The 15,112-nt window shown below is 38.2% G+C and overlaps 1 pseudogene; it reads left to right on the forward strand.

Annotated features, from left to right (window-relative positions):
- The first annotated feature begins 702 nt into the window (after nucleotides 1–702).
- LOC129475425 (polycomb protein EED-like) lies at nucleotides 703–2,001 on the forward strand (annotated as a pseudogene).
- Nucleotides 2,002–15,112: the final 13,111 nt, after the last annotated feature.

A 15,112-nucleotide genomic window follows, 5' to 3' on the forward strand; every position in this document is an offset into this window, starting at 1 on the left:
GGTATCCATATGCAGAAGAATGAAACTGGACCCTTTCTCTTGCCATATACAAAAATCAACATGGATTAATAAAATAAATATGGATTAAAGACTTCAGTCTGAGACCTCAAACTATGAAACTAGTGCAAGAAAACATTGGGGACGATGTCCTTTTCCCAGGACATTGGTCTGGGCAAAGATTTCTTGAGCAACACCTCACAAGCATAGGCAATCAAAGCAAACATGGACAAATGGGATCACATCAAGTTAAAAAGCTTCTGCATAGCAAAGGATACAATCAGCAAAGTGAAGAGACAACCCACAAAATGGGAGAAAATATTTGCAAACTACCCATCTGACAAGGCATTAGTAACTAGAATATATAAGGAGCTCAAACAAGTCTATAGGAAAAAGTCTAATAATGTGATCAAAAAATGGGCAAAAGATTTGAATACACATTTCTCAAAAGAAGATGTACAAATGGCAAACAGGCATATGCAAAGGTGCTCAACATCACGATTATCAGAGAAATGCAAATCAAAACTACAATGAGATATCATCTAATCCCAGTTGAAATGGATTATATCCAAAAGACAAGCAATAGCAAATGCAGGCGAAGGTGTGGAGAAAAGGGAACTCTTGTACACTGTTGATGGCAACGTAAATTAGTGCAACCACTATGGAGAACAGTGTGGAGGTCCCTCAAACAACTAAAAAGAGAGGGAAATGTCAACTGTGCTGGTGGGATTAGACATGCCTGCAGTGAAGAAGCAGAAGCTGAGCAGTGACGAGACCAGCAACCCTCACCTCTCTGGAGAGGAGAATGATAACGCTGTCAGTAGAAAGTGGTACAATCACTGAACACCCTGATATACCTACAAACATGCCAAATGCACCTGGAAGGCAAAGTTGGGGAAAGGGAAAATGGAAGTTGAAGAAATGCAAATATGCTTTCAAATGTGTAAATAGTCTCAAGGAAGATCATAACCAACCACTGTTTGGAGTCCAATTTAATTGGCACAGTAAAGAAGAAGATCCATTACTTTTTGCAACTGTAGGAAGCAACAGAGTTACCTTGTATGAGTGTCATTGACAAGGAGAAATTCGGTTGTTGCAATCTTATGTGGATGCTGATGCTGACGAAAACTTTTACACTTGCATATGGACCTATGATAGCAATAGAAGCATAATTGGGATGATTAATCCCATAACAACACAGTGTAAAAAGCACTATGTTGGCCACAGAAATGCTATCAATGAGCTGAAATTCCACCCTTGAGATCCAAATCTACTCCTGTCAGTAAGTAAAGATCATGCTTTATGATTATGGAATATCCAAATGGACACACTGGTGGCAATATTTGGAAGCATAGAAGGGCACAGAGTTGAAGTTCTAAGCGCTGGTTGTTATCTTTTGGGTGAAAAAATAATGTCCTGTGGTATGGATCACTCAAACTTTGGTGGATCAATTCAAAGAGAATGATGAATTCAATTAGGAAATCTTATGATTATAACCCAAATAAAACTTACAGGCCATTTAATTCTCAGAAAATCCATTTTCTGATTTTTCTATCAGAGACCTACACAGGAATTATGTTGATCGTGTGTGATGGTTAGGTGATTTGATACTTTCTAAGTCTTGTGAAAATGCAGTTGTGTTGGAAACCTGGCAAAATGGAAGGTGATATAGATACAATTCAACCTGGTGAGTCTAATGTGACTATTCTTAGGTGATTTGATTGTAGCCAGTGTGATATTTGGTACATGAGATTTTCTATGAATTTCTGGCAAAAGATGCTTAAATTGGGCAATCAAGTTGGAAAACTTTATGCTTGAAATTCAGAAGTTTAAGATCCTCATAAAGTCAAATGTACAACACTAACTCATCATAAATGTGATGCTGCTATTCAACAAACCAGTTTTAGCAGGGATAGCAGCATTCTTATAGTTGTTTGTGATGATGCCAGTATTTGGCGCTGGGTTTGACTTTGATAAAACACTTTCACCTGATCAAAATTAGAGTGTATTGTCTGTATAAAATAGAATTCATGTAGTTTGCTAGTAAGAGCACATAGAGCATTTAGAGTTGTCTTTCGGCATTCAATCAGGTTGAGCTGAATGTAGTGATGTTTACACCATTTACATTCTTTGTACTGTCTTCCTGCTCAGATTCTACTGCTTTCTAATAAAAATTTGTTTTTGTAAAGCTGTGCGTTGCTTTTGTTATTTTCATTGTGATGAAAAAAAGTTGAAAGTGTCACTATAAAGCAACCACACAAACAAGCCAACATCATAACCAGCTAACAACAAAATGACAAAATCAAATCCACACATATCAATACTAACCTTGAATGTAAATGAAATAAATGCCTCACTTAGAAGGAACAGACTGGCAAGCTGAATTAAAAACAAACAAACAAACAAACACAAGACCCGATGCTATGCTATCTTCAAAAGACCCATTTCACATGTAATGACACCCAGGGGCTCAAAATGAAGGGATGGAGGAAAATCTACCTAGCAAGTGGAAAACAGAAAAAGGCAGGGATTGCAATCTTAATTTCAGACAAAACAGACTTCAAACCAACAAAGATCAAAGAAGGGCATTGCATAATGGTAAAGGGTTCAATTCAACACAAAGACATAACTATCTTAAAAATATATTATATATGCACTCAACACATGAGAACCCAGATTTATAAAGCAAGTTCTTAGAGATGTATAAAGAAACATAGACTCTCACTCAGTAATAATGGGAGACTTCAACACTCCAGTGACAGTATTAGACAGATCACTGAGGCAAAAAATTTAACAAAGATATTCAGGACCTGAACTCAACCTTGGACCAAGTGAATCTGATACACCTCTACAGAACTCTCCACCCCAAAACAACAGAATATACCTTCTTCTCATCACCACATGGCACATACTCTAAAATTAACCACATAATTTGACATAAAACAATTCTCAGCAAATGCAAAAGAACTGAAATAATACCAAATACATGCTCGGACCATGGTACAATAAAAATAGAAGTCAAGACTAAGAAAATCACTCAAAACCATACAATTACATGGAAATTAAATAACATGGTTCTGAAGGACTTTTGGGTAAATAATGAAATTAAGGCAGAAATCAAGAAGTTCATTGAAACTAATGAGAACAAAGAGACAATGTACCAGAATCTCTGGGGCACAGCAAAACCAGTGTTAAAAGGGAAATTTTTAGCACTAAATGCCCACCTCAAAAAGCTATTAGAAAGACCCCAAATTAACAACCTAACATCACAACTAAAAGAACTATAGAACCAAGAGCAAACCCCAAAGCTAGCAGAAGACAAGAAATAACGAAGATCAGAATGGAACTGAAGGAGACAGAGACACAAAAAAACCTTCAAAAAATCACCGAATCGAGGAGCTGCTTTTTTCTGGAAAAAAAAAAAAAAAGGATTACAATATATAGACCACTAACTAGACTAATAAAGAAGAAAAGAGAGAAGAATCAAATAGACACAATCAGAAATAATAAGGAGGGTATCATCACTGACCCCACAGAAATACAAACAACCATCAGAGAATACTATAAACAACTCTATGTACATACACTAGAAAATCTAGAAGAAATGGATAAATTCCTGGGCACAGACATGCTCCTAAGACTGAACCAGGAAGAAGTGAATGCCTCAATAGATCAATAATGAGTTCTGAAATTGAGGCAGTAATAAATAGTTTACCAACGAAAAAAAGCCCGGGACCAAATGGATTTACAGCTGAATTCTGCCAGAGGTACAAAGAAGATCTGGTACAATTCCTACAGAAACTATTACAAAAAACTAAGGAGGAGTGACTCTTCCCTAACTTATTCTATGAGGCTAGCGTCATCCTGATACCAAAACCTGGCAGAGACACAACAGAAAAACAAAACTCCAAAATCCCTGATGAACATCAATGCAAAATGCTCAACAAAACACTTGCAGACCGCATCAAGCCACACATCAAAAAGCTAATCCACTGTGATCAAGTAGGCTTCATACCAGGGATGCAAGGTTGGTTCAATATATGCAAATCAATAAATGTGATTCATCACATAAACAGAACTAAAACATCAAAAAGGTAACCCACTGTGATCAAGTAGGCTTCATACCAGGGATGCAAGGTTGGTTCAGTATATGCAAATCAATAAATGTGATTCATCACATAAACAGAACTAAAAGCAAAAACCACAAGACAAAGCTTTTGATAAAATTCAACATTCCTTCATGTTAAAAACTCTCAATAAACTAGGTCTTAAAGGAACATACCTCAAAATAATAAGAGCCATCTATGATAAACCCACAGCCAACAGCATACTGAATGGGCAAAAGCTGGAAGCATTCCCCTTGAAAATAGGCACAAGACAAGGATGCCCTCTCTCACCACTCGTACTCAACATAGTATTGGAAGTCTTAGCCAGAGCAATCAGGCAAGAGAAAGAAATAAAGCGCACCCAAATAGGAAGAGAGGAAGCAAAAGTATCTTTGTTTGCAGATGACACGATTCTACATCTAGAAAATCCCATAGTCCTAGCTCAAAATCTCCTTCAGCTGATAAACAACTTCAGCAGTGTTTCAGAATACAAAATCAATGTGCAAAAATCACTAGCATTTCTATACACTAACAACAGCCAAGCTGAGAGCCAAATCAGAAAGGCAATCAATCCCATTCACAATTGCCACAAAAGAATAAAATACCTAGGAATACAGCTAACCAGGGAGGTGAAATGTCCCTACAATCAGAAGTGCAAACCACTGCTCAAAGAAATCACAGAAGACACAAACAAATGGAAAAACATTCCATGCTCATGTATAGAATGAATTAATATTAAAATGGCCATACTGCCCAAAGCAAATTACAGATTCAATGCTATTCCTAATAAATTACCAATGACATTCTTCACAGAACTAGAAAAAAAACTATTGTAAAATTCCTATGGAACCAAAAAAGAGCCCTAATAGCCAAGGCAGTCCTAAGCAAAAATAACAAAGCTGGAGGCATCAAGTTATCCAACCTCAAACTGTACCGCAGAGCTACAGTAACCAAAACAGCATAGTACTGGTACAAAAACATGCACTTAGACCAATGGAACAGAATAGAGAGCCCAGAAATAAGGCGACACATACATGACCATCTGATTTTTGACAAAGCTGACAAAAACAAGCAATGGGGAAAATACTCCCCATTCAATAAATGGTGCTGGAATAACTGGCTAACCATATGCAGAAGATTGAAACTGAGCCCTTTCCTTACACCATATAAAAAAATCAACTCAAGGTGGATTAAAGACTTAAACATACAGGCCAAGTATATAAAAACCTTGGAAGACAACCTAGGCAATACCATCCTGGACAGAGGAATGGGCACAGATTTTTTGACAAAGATACCAAAAGCAATTATGACAAAAGCAAAAATTGACAGATGGGATCTAATTAAGCTAAAGAGCTTCTACACAGCAAGAAACTATCAACAGTGTAAACAGACAACTTACAGAATGGGAGAAAATATTGGCAAACAATGCATGTGACAAAGGTCTAATATCCAGTATCCATGAGGAACTTAGAATAATTTACAAGAGAAAATCAAAAAGCAACCCCATTAAAAATTGGGCAAAGGACATGAACAGACACTTTTATAAAGAAGACATACATATGAACAACAAGCACATGCAAAAAGCTCAATATCACTGATCATTAGAGAAATTCAAATCAAAACCAAAATGAGATACCATCTCACACCAGTCAGAATGGCTATTATGATAAAATCAAAAAATATCAGACACTGGTAATGTTGCAGAGAATAGGGAACACTTACACACTGTTAGTGGGACTATAAGTTAGTTTCACCATTGTGGAAAGCAGTATGGCAATGTCTCAAAGAGCTAAAAACAGGACTACCATTTGACCCAGCAGTCTCATTACTGGGTATATACCCAGAAGAATACAAATCATTCTACCATAAAGATGCATGCACACGAATGTTCATTACAGCACTATTCACAACAACAAAGACATGGAATCAACCTGAATGTCATGAATGACAGACTGGATAGAGAAACTGTGGTACATATATACCATGGAATACTATGCAGCCATGAAAAAGAACGAGATCATGTCTTTTGTGGGAACGTGGATGGATCTGGAGGCTATTATCCTTAGCGAACTAATACAGGAACAGAAAACCAAATACCACATGTTCTGACTTATAAGTGGGAGCTAAATGATGACAACTTATGAACACAAAGAAGAGAACAATAGACACTGGGGTCTATTTGAGGGTGGAGGGTGGAAGGAGGGACAGGTTCAGAAAAGATAACTATTGAGTACTGGGTTAATACCTGGGTGATGAAGTAATCTGTACAACAAACCCCCATGACACAAGTTTACCTATGTAATAAATCTTTACATCTATTCCCACACCTAAAAGTTTTAAAAAGAAAGGAAGAAAAATAAATAAATAAAATAAAAATTGAGCTACCACATGATCCAACAATCCCACTTCTGGGTACATACCCAAAAGAAAGGAAGTCAGTATATCAAAGAGATATCTGCACTCCTATGTCTGTTGCAGCACTGTTTACAATAGCTAAGATTTGGAAGCAACCTAAGTGTTTATAAACAGATGAATGGATAAATAAAACATGGTACATATACACAATGGAGTACTATTCAGCCATAAAAAAGAGTGAGACGCTGTCATTTGCAACCATATGGATGGAACTAGAGATAATTATGTTAAGTGAAATAAAGTAGGCACAGAAAGACATACATCTCATGTTCTCACTTATTTGTGGCATCCAGAAATCCAAGCAATTAAACCCATGGATATAGAGAGAAGAACAGAGGCTGGGGGAAGGGTGGTGGGGGGGTGGAGAGGGAGGTGGGAATGGTTAACAGGTACAAAAAAATAGAAAGAATGAGTAAGACTTACCATTTTATAGCACAATAGAGTGACTATAGTCAATAAAAACTTAATTGTACATTTAAAAATAACTAAAAGAGTATATTTGGATTATTTTTAACTCCAAGGATAAATGCTTGAGGGGATGGATACCCAATTCCCCATGGTGTGATTATTACACATTGCATGCCCATATCAAAACATCACATATACCCCATAAATATACACACCTACTATGTATCCACAAGAAATAAAATAACAAAAACAATAATACACAAAATAAAATCATGAGCAGCTTTTGTTTTGGCAGAACTGGTACCCCACTTTCAGCTGTGCAAAGACAACAACCACTACTTTAATTCCAAGTGGTGGTAAAGGAGTGCTTCATTTTGGGACTCCCTGCTAACCAATCACAAGTACATATTTTGCCAGGCTGGATACCAACAACCTTACTAATGCTGTGGTCAGCAGTGCCCTGTCAAACCAAGTGACAGCCTCTACTTTTGCATTGGCTCTGTGACCACCTCTGCTACTCAGTCTTTGGCAAGCCCAGGGTTCTTTTTTTTTAATTGCATAAGCCCAATTTTATTTTATTCTAATTTTATTTTATTTCAATGGTTTTTGGAGAACAGATGGTATCTGGTTACATAAGTTTTTTAGTGGTGATTTCTGAGATTTAGGGGTACCCATCACCTGAGCAGTGTACACTGTACCCAATTAGTAGTCTTTTATTCCTCACCCTCCTCTGACCCTTTCCCCCAAGTCCTCAAAGTCCATTGTATCATTCTTATGCCTTTGCACCCTAAAAGCTTAGCTCTCACTTATGGGTGAGAACTTACGATGTTTGGTTTTCCATTCCTGAATTACTGCACTTAGGATAATGGTCTCTGATTCCATCCAGGGTGCTGCGAATGCCATTATTTCATTCCTTTTTATGGCTGAGTAGTATTCCATGGTGTGTTTGTGTGTGTATGTGTTTGTGTGTGTATACGCATATATATATATATATACATATCACACTTTATCCACTCGTTGATAAGCAGTTGGGTTGGTTCCATATTTTTGCAATTGAGAATTGCACTGCTATAGACATGCCTATGCAAGTATCTTTTTCATGTAATGACTTCTTTTCCTCTGGGTAGATACCCGGTAGTGGGATTGCTGAATCAAATGGTAGGTCTACTTTTAGTTCTTTTTTTTTTTTTTTTTTTTTTTTTTTTTTTTTTTTTTTTCTTGAGACGGAGTCTTGCTCTGTCACCCAGGCTGGAGTGCAGTGGCGCAATCTCGGCTCACTGCAAGCTCCGCCTCCCGGGTTCACGCCATTCTCCTGCCTCAGCCTCTCCAAGTAGCTGGGACTACAGGCACCCGCCACCACGCCCGGCTAATTTTTTGTATTTTTAGTAGAGACGGGGTTTCACCATGGTCTTGATCTCCTGACCTCGTGATCCACCCGCCTCGGCCCCCCAAAGTGCTGGGATTACAAGCGTGAGCCACCACGCCCGGCCAACTTTTAGTTCTTTAAGGAATCTCCACACTGTTTTTCATAGTGGTTGTCCTAGTTTACATTCCCACCAACAGTGTAAAAGTGTTCCCTTTTCACCACATCCATGCTAATATCTATTTTTTTATTTTATTTTTATTATGGCCATTCTTGCAGAAGTGAGGTGGTATTGCATTGTGGTTTTGATTTGCATTTCCCTGATCATTAGTGATGTTGAGCATTTTTTCATGTTTGTTGGCCATTTGTATATCTTCTTTTGAGAACTGTCTATTCATATCCTTAGTCCACTTTTTGATGGGATTGTTTGTTTTGTTCTTGCTGATTTGTTTTAGTTCCTTATTTGAGTTCCTTGTAGCTTCCGGATATTAATCCTTTGCCAGATGTATAGATTGGGAAGATTTTTCTCCCACTCTGTGAGTTCTCTGTTTACTCTGCTGATTGTTTCTTTTGCTGTGCAGAAGCTTTTTAGTTTAATTAAGTCCCAGCTATTTATCTCTGTTTTTGTTGCATCTGCTTTTGGGTTCTCGGTCATGAATTCTTCACCTAAGCCAACCTCTAGAAGGATTTTTCCAATGTTATCCTCTAGAATTTTTATGGTTTCAGGGCTTAGATTTAAGTCTTAGATCCACCTTGAGTTGTTTTTCTTTTATACAATGAGATGAGGATCCAGTTTCATTCTTCTATATGTGGCTTGCCAATTATCTCAGCACAATTTGTTGAATTGTGCTTTAGGCAGTATGGTCATTTTCACAATATTGATTCTACCCATCCATGAGCATGGAATGTGTTTCCATTTGTTTCTGTCAACTATCATTTCTTTCAGCAGTGTTTCATGGTTTTCCCTGTAGAAGTCTTTTGCCTCCTTGGTTAAATATATTCCTAAGTAGTTTATTTTATTTTTTGCAGCTATTGTAAAAGGGGTTGACCTCTTGATTTGATTCTTAGCTTGGTTGTGTTGGTATCTAGCAGAGCTACTAATTTGTGTGTATTAATTTTGTATCTTGAAACTTTGCCAAATTCTTTGATCAGTCCTAGGAGCTTTTCAGATGAGTCTTTAGGGTTTTCTAGGTATACGATCATATCATCAGCAAACAGTGACAGTTTGCCTTCCTCTTTATGGATTTGGATGTCCTTTATTTCTTTCTCTTGTCTAATTGCTTTGGCTAGGAATTCCAGTAAAATGTTGAGTAGAAGTGATGCAAGTGGGAATCCTTGTCTTGTTCCAATTCTCTGGGGGAATGCTTTCAACTTTTCCCCATTCAGTATAATGTTGGCTGTGGGTTTGTCATAGATGGCTTTTATTACCTTAAAGTATGTCCCTTGTAGCCAATTTTGCTGAAGGTTTTAATCATAAAAAGTTGCTGGATTTGGTCAAATTCTTTTTCTGCATCCATTGAGATGATCGTGTGATTTTTGTTTTTAATTCTGTTTATATGGTGTATCACATTTATTGACTTGTGAATGTTAAACCATCCTTGCATTCCTGGTATGAAACCCACTTGATCATGTTGGATTATCTTTTTGATATGCTATTGGATTCTGTAAGCTAGTATTTTGTTGAGGATTTTTGCATCTATGTTCATCAGGAAATTGGTCTGCGGCTTTCTTTCTTTGTTATGTCCTTTCCTGATTTTGTAGTACAGTGATACTGGCTTCATAGAGTGATTTAGGGAGTATTCCCTCTTTCTCTATCCATTTGAATAGTGTCAATAGGATTGGAATCGATTCTTCTTTGAATGTCTGATGGAGTTCAGCTGTGAATCTGCCTGGTCCTGCACTTTTTTCATTGGTAACTTTTAAATTACCATTTCAATCTCACTGTTTGTTATTGGTTTATTCAGAGTTTCTATATCTTCTTGGTTTAATCTAGGAGGGTTTTATATTTTCAGGAATTTATCCATCTCCTCTAGGATTTCTAGTTTATGTGTGATATAGTTTGGCTGTGTCCCCATCCAAATCTCAACTTGAACTGTAATAATCCCCATGTTTGACACATGGGCAGGGCCAGGTGGGGATAATTGAATCACAGGGGCAGTTTCCCACATACTGTTCTAGTGGTAGTGAGTAATTCTCATGAGATCTGATGACTTAATAAATGGGAGTTCCCCTGCACATGCCCTCTTGCCTGCCACCATGTAAGATGTGCCTTTGCTCCTCCTTCACCTTTCACCATGATTGTGAGGCCTCCCCAGCCATGTGGAACTCTGAGTCCATTAAACCTCTTTTTCTTTAGAAATTACCCAGTCTCATTAAGAAAATGTTGCACATATACACCATGGAATACTATGCAGCCATAAAAAAGGATTAGTTCATGTCCTTTGCAGGAACATGAATGAAGCTGGAAACCATCATTCTCAGCAAATTATCACAAGGACAGAAAACCAAACACATCATGTTCTCACTCATAGGTGGGAATTGAACAATGAGAACACGTGGACACAGGGTGGGGAACATCACACACCAGAGCCTGTTGGTGGGTGGGGGGCTGGGGGAGGGATAGCATTAGGAGAAATACCTAAGGTAAATGACCAGTTGATAGGTGCAGCAAACCAACATGGCACATGTATACCTATGTAACAAACCTGCACATTGTGTACGTGTACCCTAGAACTTAAAGTATAATTTTAAAAAAAATTAACAAAAAAAGGAATTACCCACTCTCAGGTATGTCTTTATTAGCAGCATGAGAACAGGCTAATACAATGCACAAAAAGGTGTTCATAGAAGCCTTGAACAATCCTTTGTATTTCCGTGGTATCAGTTGTAATATCTCCTGTTTTCATTTCAAATTGAGCTTATTTTGAGCTTTGCTCTTCTTTTCTTGGTTAATGCCACTAATGGTCTATCAATTTTATTTATCTTTTCAAAGAACCAGTTTTTTGTTTCATTTATCTTTTTATTGTTTTCTTTCAGTTTCATTTAACTCTGCTCTGATCTTTATTATTTCTTTTCTTCTGCTGGGTTTGGGCTTGGGTTTGGTTTGTTCTTGTTTCTCTAGTTCCTTGAGGTGTGACCTTAGATTGTCTATTGTTGCTCTTTCAGACTGTTTTTGTTGTTGTTGTTGTTGTTGAGATGGAGTCTCACACTGTCACCCAGGCTGGAGTGCAATGGCGCGATAGCTCACTGCAACCTCCGCCTCACAGGTTCAAGCAATTCCCCTGCCTCGGCCTCCCAAGTAGCTGGGATTACAGGCACTGCCACCATGCCTGGCTAATTTTTTGTATTTTTAGTAGAGACGGGGTTTTACTATGTTGGCCAGGCTGGTCTTGGAATCCTGACCTCATGATCCACCCGCCTTGACCTCCCAAAGTGCTGAGGTTACAGGCGTGAGCCACCATGCCCGGCCTCTTTCAGACTTTTTGATGTAGGTGTTTAATGCTATGAACTTTCCTCTTGCACTGCTTTTGCTGTATCCCAGAGGTTTTGATAGGTTGTGCCATTATTATTCACTTCAAAGAATTTTTAAATTCCCATCTTGATTTCATTGTTGACCCAATGATCATTCAGGAGCAGGTTATTTAATTTCCATGTATTGGTATGGTTTTGAGGGTTCCTTTTGCAGTTGATTTCCAATTTTATTCCATTGTGGTCTGAAAGAGTACTTGCTATAGTTTTTATTTTCTTAAATTTGTTGAGATTTGTTTTGTGGCCTATCATATGGTCTATCTTAGAGAATATTCTATGTGCTGATGAATATAATGTATATTCTGTAGTTGTTGGGTAGAATGTTCTGTAAATATTTGTTAAGTCAATTTACTCTAGGGTGTAGTTTAAGTCCATTGTTTCTTTGTTGACTTTCTGTTTTGATGACCTGTCCAGTGCTGTCAATGGAGTATTGAAGTCCCCCACCATTATTGTGTTGCTGTCTATCTCATTTCTCAGGTCTAGAAGTAATTGTTTTATGAATTTGGGAGTTCCAGTGTTAGGTGTGTATATATTTAGGATTGTGATATTTTCCTGTTGGACTAGTCCTTTTATCATCATATAATGTCTCTCCTTTGTCTTTTTTAACTGCTGTTTCTTTAAAGTTTGTTTCATCTGATATAAGAATGGCTACTCCTGCTCACTGTTGGTGTCCATTTGCAATGGAATATCTTTTTCCACCCCTTTACCTTAAGTTTATGTGAGTCCTTATGTGTCAGGTGAGTCTCTTGAAGACAGCAGATACTTGGTTGGTGAATTCTCATCCATTCTGCCATTCTGTATCTTTTAGGTGGAGCATTTAGGCCATTTACATTCAATGTTAGTAGTGAGATGGGAGACACTATTCTATTCATCAAGCTATTTGTTGCCTGAATACATTGTTTTTCTCATATTTTTTTTCATTGTGTTATTGTTATATAGGTCCTTTGAGATTTATGCTTTAACATTCTATTTTGGTGTATTTCAAAGATTTGTTTCAAGATTTAGAGCTCCTTTTAACAGTTCTTGCAGTGCTGGCTTGGTAGTGGCAAATTGTCCCAGCATTTGTTTGTCTGAAAAAGACTGTATCTTTCCTTCATTTATGAAGCTTAGTCTTGCTGGCTAATTTTTTGTATTTTTAGTAGAGATGGGGGCTGATAATTGTTTTGTTTAAAGAGGCTAAAGATAGGACCCCAATCTTTTCTAGCTTGTAGCATTTCTGCTGAGAAATCTGCTGTTAATCTGATAGGTTTTCCTTTATAGGTTGTCTGATGCTTTTGCCTCACTGTTCTTAAGATTCTTTTCTTTGTCTTGACTTTAGATAACCTGATGACTATGTGCCTAGGGGCTGATTTTTTTTTTGATGAATTTCTCAGGTATTCTTTGAGCTTCTTGTATTTGAATGTCTAGATCTCTAGCAAGGCCAGGGATATTTTTCTCAATTATTCCCTCAAATGTTTTCCAAATGTTTAGATTTCTCTTTTTCCCTGGGAACAGCAGTTATTCTTAGGTTTGGTCATTTAACATAATCCCAAACTTTTTGGAGGCTGTGTTTATTTTATTTAAATTCTTTATTTTTTGTCTTTGTCAAATTGGGTTAATTGAAAAGCCTTGTCTTCGAGCTCAGACGTTCTTTCTTCTACGTGTTTGAGTCTATTGCTGAGACTTTCCAGTGCATTTTGCATTTCTCTGAGTGTGTTCCTGATTTCCAGAAGTTGTTATTGTTTTTTATTTATGCTATTTCACTGGATATTTTTCCATTCATATTCTGTATCATTTTTCTTATTTGTTTAAGTTGGATTTTACCTTTCTCTGGTGCCTCCTTGATTGGCTTAATAATCAACCTTCTGAATTCTTTTTGTGGCAATTCAGATATTTTTTTCTTGGTTTGGATCTATTGCTGGTGAGCTAGTGTGATCTCTTGGGGGTGTTAAAGAATGTTGTTTTGTCATATTACCAGAATTGTTTCTCTGATTCCTTCTGATTTGGGTGGACTATGTCAGAGGGATGATCTGGGACTCAAGGGCTGCTGCTCAGATTCTTTTGTCCCACAGGGGTGCTCCCCTGATATGGTGCTCTCCCTTTTCCCCTAGGGTGGGCCTTCCTGAGAGCCAAACTTCAGTGATTGTTATTTTTCTTCTGGATCTAGCCACCCAGTGGAGGTACCAGTCTCCGGGCCAGTAGTGGGGAGTGTCTGCAAAGAGTCCTGTGATGTGATCCATCTTCAGGTCTCTCAGCCATGGGTACCAGTACCTATTCTAGTGGAGGTAGCAGGGGACTGAAGTGGACTCTGTGGGGGTCCTTGGTTGTATTTTTGTTAAATGCACTCACTTTGTGTTGGTTGGCCTCCAGCCAGGAAGTGGCACTTTCAAGAGTGCATTAGCTGTAGTAGTATAGGGAGGATCAGGTGGTGGGCAGGGCCATAGGGCTCCCAATAGATTATGTCCTTTGTCTTCTGCTACCAGGGTGGTTAGAGAAAGGCCATCAGGCAGGGTCAGGGTTAGGTATGTCTGAGCTCAGACTCTCCTTGGGCATGGCTTGCTGCAGCTGCTGTGGGAGATGGGGGTGTGGTTCCCAGGCCAATGGAGTTATGTTCCCAAGGGATTATGGCTGTCTCTGCTGCATCACACAGTTCGCCAGGAAAGTGGGGGAAAGCCAGCAGTCATAGGTTTCACCCAGTTCCCACACCACCTGCAGCCCAAAATGCTTGTCTCACTCCCACTTTGCCCCCATAACAGCACTGAGTTTATTTCCAGGCAGCCGGTGAGCAGGGCTGAGAACTTGCCCCAGGCTACATGCCTCCCAGCTGAGAAAGCAAGCAGACTGTTCCTTGGCTATCCCACAAAGCCTACAGTAACAATCCACCTCCTTCAAAGGGTCTATGGATTATCTCAGCTTTCGTGGTATGTTCCTGCAATAGTTTTTGGAAAAAAAGTTTATAATGTGGGTCTCCACACACTGCTCTGTACTTCTGAGTGAGAGCTGCAAGTTAGTCCTGCCTCCTATCTGCCATTTCCCTCCACCCCAGGGTTCTCATTCATTTGTGGAAACATGTCTCAGACTGGGAGCACAGGTTTCAGTATTATTTCAATGAGGAAGCAGCAGAAACAACAGCATTTTAGGATTATTCCTCATTCATTCTACCCGTTCATGTTCTCTGACTGTAACAGATTTAAATTAGAAATCAATAACGAAAAGATACTCTCTCTCTATATATATAATATATATTTATAGATATATAAATATCTCTATATAAATATATATATTTATAGATATATAAATATCTATATATATCTAT

Source organism: Symphalangus syndactylus, chromosome X, assembly GCF_028878055.3.
Source record: "Symphalangus syndactylus isolate Jambi chromosome X, NHGRI_mSymSyn1-v2.1_pri, whole genome shotgun sequence".
Taxonomy (NCBI): domain Eukaryota; kingdom Metazoa; phylum Chordata; class Mammalia; order Primates; family Hylobatidae; genus Symphalangus; species Symphalangus syndactylus.